This window comes from Cucumis melo, chromosome 11 (genome assembly GCF_025177605.1).
Source record: "Cucumis melo cultivar AY chromosome 11, USDA_Cmelo_AY_1.0, whole genome shotgun sequence".
Taxonomy (NCBI): domain Eukaryota; kingdom Viridiplantae; phylum Streptophyta; class Magnoliopsida; order Cucurbitales; family Cucurbitaceae; genus Cucumis; species Cucumis melo.
In genome coordinates, this window is record NC_066867.1 from 13,551,901 (window position 1) to 13,562,152 (window position 10,252).

The following is a 10,252-nucleotide window of genomic DNA, read 5'->3' on the forward strand; positions in this document are numbered from 1 at the left end:
CTAAATATCAAATTAGCCAATTTAATTAGATGAGAAGCATCATAATCACTAGAAAAAATATGTTCTGTGATGTCGATGGAAAAAATGAAAACAACTGTTTAATGTTGATTTTTAAAATGTGGATGTTTAATGACGGTTTTAAAATAACATCAAGATAGATTAACGTTGGTTTAAAACCAACATTAAAGTTATTTTTTAATTAATTATTTTTGTAAAATTAATTCTATTCTCACTTTACTCACTCTTCTATGTCAAACCCTAGCTCTCTTCTCGCGCTAAACTCTTCATACCCTCTCTTATCAATCACTCACTCTTCCACCATTAATCCATGATTGCCGAAGATCTTTCGAAGCAAGTCGTACTACCACCGCCGAAGTTCATCGCGCTATTGTTTCGTACGGACAGCAGTTCACTCTATTTTCTCATTCACTCTCTTGTTGTTAATGTTGCTTACAATCATCGCGTGTTGGTGATTGATGGGAAAGAGAGAGTGTTGGTTTCTAAATTCATACACTATCCTCGGAGTATTCTGGAGGTTTGTTTTCTTTTTCTTGCTTTGAGAATTTTTTTTTTGTATCTATATCGGTTTTGTGGTTTCTTGAATTTTAAATGTGGCTAGGGATATTCAGAAATCTAAGGATGGAAGTTGTATGTGATCGAGGCTTATGTGCTTTGGAATCTACATGAACGGGTTTGGAATTTGGTACATTTTTGTGAACTCATCGATTAAAATTGGGGAGGGGGACAATGAACGAAGTTTTGTCATAAAATCTAATAATTGTGATGCTTTAATAAGAAGGATGTCTATCTCAGTTGTGAGTTTTAAATGTGTAGATCTGTGTCTATAAGTTGTTGCACGAAGTTAAAAATTGCCGATACATTTTTAACTTTGTATATTGACATCGCTTAGAAGAACTGAAATGATTTATTTACCCATCCATTAAGTTTAGCCCTGAGTTCACTTGCAATAGAATTTCTTTGCTAGTGGTTGGTCGTGTTGTTGTATGAAGCTTATTGCAAACTTAATTTTCACACTGCTAGCGGGCTTATTTATTCAATGAAAAGTATATTGAAAGTTCACTAACTACGCAACTTTATTTTTCTTTAGTTGTATTTGTTAACCTTTTTTCTTTCTGTTCTAACTAACACATTGGCATGTTTGGTATCAAAGGGGATCTACTTGATGTTGTTGTTCCTCCATTGGCCAAGTCTATTACTGATGGAACGCTGGCAAAATTCTTGAAGAGTACATCATTTACTTTTTACCAATATTGATTGTTGCTACATGACACAAATCCTTTTTGGTTACTTATTAAAAATCATTCTAATATGTCAATGTCAGATCCGGATGATAGAGTAGAATTGGATGAAGCATTTGCTCAAATTGAAATAGGTAAGATGTTAATTTATAGATTTATAGTTGAAAATTGATTTTCTTTCCCTTCCCTTGTGAAAATGATTGGGAAATTATATTGGGTGGCACAATAAAAATCCAATTTAGCAATATTAGTACTAGCATTTTTAATTTGCAAATATAGCAACTTTTTAATTTTGGTTGATATTTCTTATTTTATTCTTTTTATTATTCCAAAATTGCCCGTCTTTGGTGTTTTCTCTTCCTCTTTCGTTTTTCTTTATTGTTCTCCTTCATTTTTCGTTTTCTTCTTCTCCTCTATCGTTCTTCTTCACCATTTCTCCTATTCACCTACTTCTCTTCTCCTCGTCTTCTTCTGCCTCTTCTCCACTGTTCTTCTCTTCTCTCTTCAGTTTTGTTCTTTTAGATTTCTCCCTCTTTGTCGGCTTCTCTCTTTTTTTTATCATCTTCTCCTCGTCTTCTTCTCCCATTGTCCTCCTTTTTTCTTCAGGGAAAACAAGAATTATGTATGTATTTCTTCCCCTTTTTTGAAGCCCTAATATTATTTCTGTAAATTGCTCATATATTATTTATTAAAATTAGGGCTACGGTTAGTTCTTCCTCATCTCTTTTATTTTTTCATAATATCTTTTATCGAAAGGAACTTTGTAGATCAGTTTGATTTTATTTAGTTACGTTCGGTTCTTTTTTTTTTTTAATTTGTATCAGTTTTTTATATCAACGGTATGATATACTTATATTATATGTATTAGTTGACTGATATACTTACTACGTGTTTTTTATTTTTCCAAAATTGTTGCAGTTCATTGTAGTTATGGTTAAATTGGCAGTAATTGTTTTTCAAAGTGATGGGATGAGCAACATTACTACGTGGATTACAAAACAAATTGTGTTTTGGTTGATAGAGCGATATCATCATTTGATTCTTTTGTGAACTTGATTCATACTGAAATTCAGGTTGAGTCATGTATTGAACTTTCAATTTTAATTTGTTGACTATAGGCGATAATGATGTTCAACATGTTATTAAGATTGTAAACATACCATAACAAATGTATCGACAATACATAAAGTGTATCATGCTTAGTGCATCAGGTGTATTTAATTAATTGAGTGTATCAACAGTTTCGCAAGTGTATCAACAACATATCAAGTGTTTCAAACTAATAATATGTATCAATGAAGTTTTGGAAGTGATTAAGTGTATTACATCTATCAAATGTATTAGCAAACAAACAAGTGTATCAACGATATATAAAGTGTATCGTTCTTAGTGCATCAAGTGTATTTAATTGATTAAGTGTATCAATAGTTGAGCAAGTGTATCAACAACATATCAAGTGTTTCAAACTAATAATATGTATCAACAAAGTTTAGCAAGTGATTAAGTGTATTAAATCTATCAAGTGTATCAACAAACAATAACAAGTGTATCAACGATATATAACGTGTATCAATGATATATAAAGTGTATCATTCTTAGTGCATCAAAGTGTATTTAATTGATTGAATATATCAATAGTTGAGCAACTGTATCAACAACATATCAAGTGTATCAAACTAATAATATGTATCAATAAAGTTTAGCAAGTGATTAAGTGTATTAAATCTATCGAGCGTATCAGGAAACAATAACAAGTGTATCAACGATATATAAAGTGTATCATTCTTAGTGCTTCAAGTGTATTTAATTGATTGAGTGTATCAACAACATATCAAGTGTTTTAAACTAATAATATGTATCAGTGAAGTATTAGAGAGTAAAAAAATATGTACAAGCAGTACTTCAATTTTGCTATTTTTACAAATGTAAAAATGATGTGCTATGGGCCTAATTTATGATACTATAATTGTCATATTTGCAAGAGCCCCAAAATGATTTATAGTTAATTTATAGATTTATAGTTTCATTTGTGCTGCTAATTCTCCATCAGGTTATAACTGATGTCACTAATCCAAAGTATTATTTATAAGGTGACTATTTCTGAGCCCCTGTTACTTAATTTCCTTATCTAAGTTTTTTGTAAGTTAAAGGCTGACTAATAAAAATGCTGGCAGTTTGTTGCCAAGGAAGGAGATATGGTGGAACCAAGTACCAAGATTGCTATTATTTGAAAATGAAGAAGGTGTAACTCATGTCGCTCCTTCTGAGAAAACATCAGGGCAAGCTTCACATCAAGCTGCTCCAACAGAAAAAATTGAAAAGCCTAAAGCTAAAACTATGGTCAGTGAGAAGCTCAAGGCACCATCTCCAGCACCTCCAAAACGGTCAGCTACAAAACCCCAACTTCCACCAAGGGATAGGGAAAGACAAGTAAGAGCATAATTATTTTAAATCTGCAAGGATCTAACATTTATTCTCATTGTTTTAATTCATGCGTATGTATTTGTTCGTAGATATGTCATGTTAAGGCTCTAATTGAGAGACTTACTAGGCGGCTAGAATAAGGTCATGCGATAAAAGATGCACTTCCTATCCATGCATTCCTAAACTTCTCATGATATGCGTGTACTACAAGTTTTTCTCTCTATCGCCCAAGTGTAAGTGAAAAGAGGTTTTCTGGTAAGTCCAGATCGAACACAAGGTGATCATGACGATGGAGTGAGATGAAAAATGAATGTTGGTTATGGGTTTGCGGTGGGTTTCACGGTTAGTTTCATCGTGGGTATTCTGTTTTTCAATCATGGTTTTTTTTTGGGTTTACAGTGGGTCATTCGACACATGAGTCTCTGATCGGAGGAACTGACAAGAAAAAAATCTCTTGATTTGCGCCAAATGTACGAAGACTTTGAAGGGTTTGGTGGGGACGAAGCTAGAAGCTAGTTTCAATCGTTTCTGCCTGAACGTTTGAATTCCTGAACGCGCATAATTTGAAAAAGATATGAAACAGCTGCAGAAATTATTTGGAGCTTTGATGGTTATCGGTGTTGATTGTGTGTAGGGAGTTTTATTTATTTATAGGATATTTGGGGTTTCTTGATGAATTGTATTTAGGATTCAAGGGGCATTTAAGACAATGCTCCTACAATTTTCCTTTCAGTTTTTTGGTTTTGCTATTTTGTCAATTTAAAAATAAATTTACCATCTATCCAAAGCGAACATTCTATTTTGCCATTTTTCTTGTCAGCCCAAAATAAATTGATATTTTAGTTCATGGTTCATGGACATCAAGAAAGGTTTAACTTGATCGGCCCAATTTTTAAAAATGTTTTCCTTGATGAGTATTGGCTATGAAGGAAATTTTATCTTGATGGGTATTGAACATCAAGAAACATCTCTTAAAAAAAGGGGGAATCCGTGGAAATAGCAAATGTGAGAATAGAAAATAGAAAAATAGCAAACTGTTATTTTTTTTAATTATAACAAAACTAACTGCCATAAATATTTTCCTACTTTTTTGGCCCGAAATTACCCCTCTACGGATTACAATTGTCCATATACAAATACAATGTATATGTTGAGATCAAAAAATCAAACAAAATATCATATATCACGACTACAATGTATTTGTAAACACACTCACTTATGATTATTATTAACTAAATCAAAAAATTATTATATTATCTCAAAGATCCCTAAACATATTCAATTGGTTTCAATATCACCTAATTATCCCGATAAAAATCAACAAATTAAAGAAAAATAACTTCAAATATTCAATTTTTTATTTTTTGAATTATAGATTTAAAATTATATAATGCAATAATTAATTATTAGGATAAAAATTAAGAATTTAACGAAAAAGAATTTTAAATATTCAATTTTTTCATTTTTTAAATTATACATTCAAAATTGAATCCCTCCCTAAAATCATGGCAAAAATAATGCAATAATTAATTATTACGATAAACATTAAGAAATTAACAAAAAATAATTTAAAAGATTCAATTTTTTATGCACATAGATACCAATCATTCGCTAAAATCATGTCATATATAATGCAAATAATTATCTTTGGTAAGTTAGTTAAGTTTAAATTCAAAATTCAACCCTATTTACGCACGTAGATACCAATCATTCCCTAAAATCATGGGAAATATAATGCAAATAATTATCTTTGGTAAATTAGTTAAGTTTAAATTCAAAATTCAACCCTCTTTACTAGATATCAATCCTTCCCTAAAATCATGGCAAATATAATGTAAATAATTATCTTTAGTGAATTAGTTAAGTTTAAATTCAAAATTCAACCCTGCCTAAAATCATGCCAAATACAATGCAATGTTGTCTCAGCGTCAAATTCACTGCCTCTGTTTGTGATCTCACTTCATCTTCTCAGCGTCTGCAACTCATTGACATTGTTTCTTCCATCTTGAATGGAACCCTTAACATCCTTGTAATTCTCTCTTTTCATTTTTTAAACAAACCCGGATGAAAATTTTTCGAATTTCTGAAAGTGGGTTTTTGGTTTTAAGGTCAACAACGCAGTGACTTTAACATTAAAAGGAGCAATAGAGTACACAACTGAGGATTACAATTACATGATGAGCACGAATTTTGAGGCCCCTTATCATCTTTCCCAAACTAATCTTGAAATGATTTGGGTCATTTGTGTTTTAAGAGACAATTAACCAAATAACGAAGAACTTGGTGTGTGAATGGGCAAAGGATAATATTCGTATCAACACGGTGGCGTCATGGAGGGTTAGGACAACAATATCTAAACCGGATGCGGCAGTTGTGGAGGAATATGGGCGGTTGATTGGGTGGACGCCGGCGGGGCGAATTTGTGAACCGTTGGAGATATTGTCGATGGTGGCATTTTTGTGTCTTTTGACGGCTTCCTATATCAGTGGGCAGATCATTTGTGTGGACGGTGGCTTTACTGCCGGTGGGTGGTAACTAGTAAGCAAATCAAATAATAAAATTGCATTTTAATCCTATATGTCAGAGGAGAGGAAATTGCTTTGAATTCCATTAGGGGTACTCTGGAGGACTCATGTGCCATGTTGTCTGCATTTTCTGATGCATTGATCCGAAACAACCCAGGTATAAAAACTACAAATAATCTGTATTTTAATAAATAATACACGATCAATTTAGAAATACAGTGTAATTCTAAATTATTTTATTTGACTGTTTTTAAGTACATATACGGCTGAAGAAGAAAATGATAAAGGCCGTTGGAAAGCGATTTTAAAAGAGTCGGTGGAAAGCAATCCTAAAATTCACCGCAATATGAGAGCACAGAGATGATCGCGCGTATCTTAAGTGACGGTGGAAAGCATTTCAAAAAGCAAGGGAGAAAGCGATCTTATTTTTCGAAGGAAAAGAGAAGGTTCAAAAAAATTCTAGGGTTTTCTTGGAGAAGTGGAGTGGTTGTATGCAGAAGGTGTGATGCTTTCCAGAAGATGTTTATTTTTTTTTTTGATGGAAAATTAGAATATTAAAGAGTATGCATAGTTTGTAATTATAGGGTATTTGTGATTTTTGTTAGCCCATTGTATTTAGAAATCAAATTTGTCAATTAGATACTGGTATTAACTGTTTTTTGCTATTTTGCTAATTTAAAAATAAAATTAGTAATATTCTTCTTGTCTCCCTACAAAAAATAGAAAAACACAATTAGGTCACTGTATGCCTGTCATTTTGGAAAATCTTTCGAAATTCTCTAAACACAATTACTTCCACCACTAAAAAATTCTTACGAAAATCTTTCGAAAGTAGCCAAAATTCTATTGCTCGAAGTAAGCATTATGGAACTCCGTCGCTCAAAGGTCACCGTGTAATTCCATCGCTCGAAGCCTATTATCAAGGTTATAAAGAAAACATTAATAATTGCCGACAGTAACCCCCTCTCCTGCTCGAGCCCCCCTTCCTCCATATTCTTCAATGGTTACAATTCCTTAGCTGCAACTTCCATCTTTTAAGGCCGGAATGATCTTTGTTCTTGTGAGTTTCTTCTCATTTTTCATTCATTTTCATTATTTCCATTTAGTTTCATATGATTTACTTTTTAATTTACATTCGCATGATTGTTTATACGAATGTGTAAGTAGATGAGGATGAAGCAAATACTATTAATCCACACTTGATCTGAGATAATTTATTCGTTTATCTTTCAAATGTTATGTGAGCTTCTGAATCTACTCCTCCTATCCATTTCTTACCTTTCTAAAAAAAAATAATTGTTGAAAGTGTTTTACCGGTACATATAACGCAAAATGTCTTGGATGCGAGGGGCCGATGTGCAACGATGCAGAATATGTATATGGAGGTAATGAAGAAAAGCCGAGTGATATGGGCGGATACGTGAAAAAAAAGTGACTTACATGGTGATAGATGACCTTACTATCAAACGCATGACCTCCATTTCCACCTGTTAGAACTAGTAGGGCTTTGTCTTAGAGTACTTTTGGAAAGAATAATATATAAGATTTTATTTCCTAAATATTTCCTAGATCTTTTCCTTTCTTATTCCTATTGTACTCTATTTATTCTCCCTTTGTACCTATTGTATTTTGTTCATAAGAAAAATAATAAAAACTAAAGTATCATGGTTTTTCTCTCGGTTCTCGGGTTTCCACGTAAGTCTCGGGTTGTTGTTAATTGCTTTCAATATGGTATCAGAGCAAATCAATATTGAAACTTTAGAAAATAACCTAGGAGAAACCCAGATCGAAACTGAACCCGTCACTGCCGCCGCCGCCGTGGACGTCGCCGTCACCACCGCCATGGAGAAACTGCTTCAAAACCTACAGAAACTGCGATCTACCAAACGAGAGTGGTTTCATAGCCGTACGCGCCGCCGTCTGATTAGAAGATGATTCATGCGTCGCTCGTGTTCGGCGCGTGGGCCCACGCGCTGCCGCCGTTTCACGTCACCGCCCAACCCGTTCCCTTCTACGCGCCGTCAGATGTCCAACCGTCAAACCCTTCCAGCCATCTGCATCCTTACGTGCCGCTTATGAGCTCCGGACAAAAACCCACAACCGTAAATCTGTCAAATTTGTACGGTAAGCAGCCACTGTACGTTGACTCTTTACAACAACCGCTGTTTTCTGGTAACGAAATTGATCAACTCCAGAATAGATCAGACATTGAAGCGGGCGAATCTTCGACGCATTCCAAACCAACCGAGTTGCCGATGTATCCCAAGAACTCGGTAACTTCGTTCCCTAATTTACCGTCAAATTATATAATTGGCTCTTTGGGTTCGTCTACAGGGAATTTTTTAGGTGAAAAATTAAATGGTCAAAATTATTTTTCTTGGTCCCAATCAATAAAGATGTTCCTCAAAGGTCGACACCAGTTCGACTTCTTAACTGGAGAGATTGTACGTCCTTCACTAGGAGACGCCTTGGAACGACTCTGGAAAGGAGAGGACTCACTTATTCGGTCCATGCTGATTAATAGTATGGAACCACAGATCGGCAAGCCTCTACTATATGCAGCCACAGCAAAAGATTTGTAGGATACAACTCAAACCCTTTACTCGAAATGACAGAATGCCTCTCGGTTATATATACTGCGAAAAACAGGTCCATAATTGCAAACAAGGGACCCTGGACGTAACTACCTATTTTAACAAGCTCTCTCTCCTCTGGCAAGAGATGGATTTGTGTAGAGAGACAGTTTGGGACACACCAAATGACAGTACACAATATGCTAAACTTGAAGAGGCTGACCGTGTTTATGACTTCCTTGCAGGACTTAATCCCAAATTTGATAATGTTTGTGGTCGTATACTCGAACAAAGACCTCTTCCCTCCCTAATGGAAGTTTGTTTTGAAGTCCGTCTGGAAGAGGATCGCACTAATGCCATGGATGTATTGACTACCCCTACCATTGACTCACCGCTGCCTTTAGCGCTCGGTCCTTAAATCATGACAGTGACAAGAATAATGGAAAGTCAATTCCTGTGTTTGAGCACTGCAAGAAACAATGGCACACCAAGGATTAGTGTTGGAAACTCCACGGTCGTCCCCCAAGAGGTAAGAAACGGTCCTCCAACGAGAAACAGAACTCAGAACGTGCCTACATTAGTGAGACTACACCTACTATCACTTCTCAATCAACTGATCCTACTGTGAGCCAGACCAAGACTCCGACTCTGGGTGCCATTGCTCAGTCAGGTATGCCTCAGTCCCTTGGGCTTATTAGCGTTGATGGGAAGAATCCCTGGATCTTAGACTCGGGGGCTACAGATCACTTGACAGGTTCTTCGGAACACTTTATCTCATATGCCTCGTGTGCCAGTAATGAAAAAATTCGAATAGCCGATGGCTCTCTAGCTCCGATCGCTGGCAAAGGAAAAATAGTTCCCTTTGATGGTTCTGCTCTCCAGAATGTTTTACATGTCCCTAAACTGTCTTACAATTTGTTATCTATAAGCAATATCGCTTGTGAGTTGCATTGTAAAGTTATCTTCTTGCCTGAATCGATTAATTTTCAGGACATGAGCTCGGGGAGGACGATTGGCACTGCCCGGCATAGCAGAGGACTTTACATCCTTGATGATGATACCTCATGTAGTAGTTTGTCTAGGGTTAGTTTACTGTCATCCTACATTAGCACTTCTGAACAAGACTGTATGTTGTGGCATTTTCGACTGGGTCACTCAAACTTTATATATATGCAATATTTATTTCCTCACCTTTTTTCTAAACTAGACGTCTCTTCTCTATCTTGTGATGTGTGTATCCGGGCTAAACAACATCGAGTCTCTTTTCCCTCACAACCATATAAACCTACACAATCGTTTAACCTCATCCATAATGACGTTTGGGGTCCTTCCAAGGTCACCACTTCCTCGGGAAAGTGGTGGTTTGTAACTTTCATTGATGACCATACCCGTCTTACCAGGGTCTACCTTATCACTGATAAATCTGAGGTTCCATCCATTTTCCAAAACTTCTATCATGTTATCAAAACAC

The 10,252-nt window shown here is 35.2% G+C and overlaps 1 long non-coding RNA gene and 1 other non-coding gene across 4 annotated transcripts; both read left to right on the forward strand.

Annotated features, from left to right (window-relative positions):
* The first annotated feature begins 245 nt into the window (after window positions 1-245).
* Window positions 246-2,517, forward strand: LOC103502124 (uncharacterized). Of its 3 annotated transcripts, none has more exons than XR_540467.3 (4): window positions 246-703; window positions 1,172-1,246; window positions 1,343-1,393; window positions 2,178-2,517. It is a non-coding gene; the product is annotated as an uncharacterized LOC103502124 (long non-coding RNA). The 3 variants fall into 3 exon arrangements; XR_540466.3 differs by having other exon boundaries at window positions 246-535; XR_007815679.1 differs by having other exon boundaries at window positions 246-1,246.
* A 4,855-nt stretch (window positions 2,518-7,372) lies between these two features.
* On the forward strand, window positions 7,373-7,466 carry LOC127144083 (small nucleolar RNA snoR31). The gene has a single exon (XR_007815707.1). It is a non-coding gene; the product is annotated as a small nucleolar RNA snoR31 (small nucleolar RNA).
* Window positions 7,467-10,252: the final 2,786 nt, after the last annotated feature.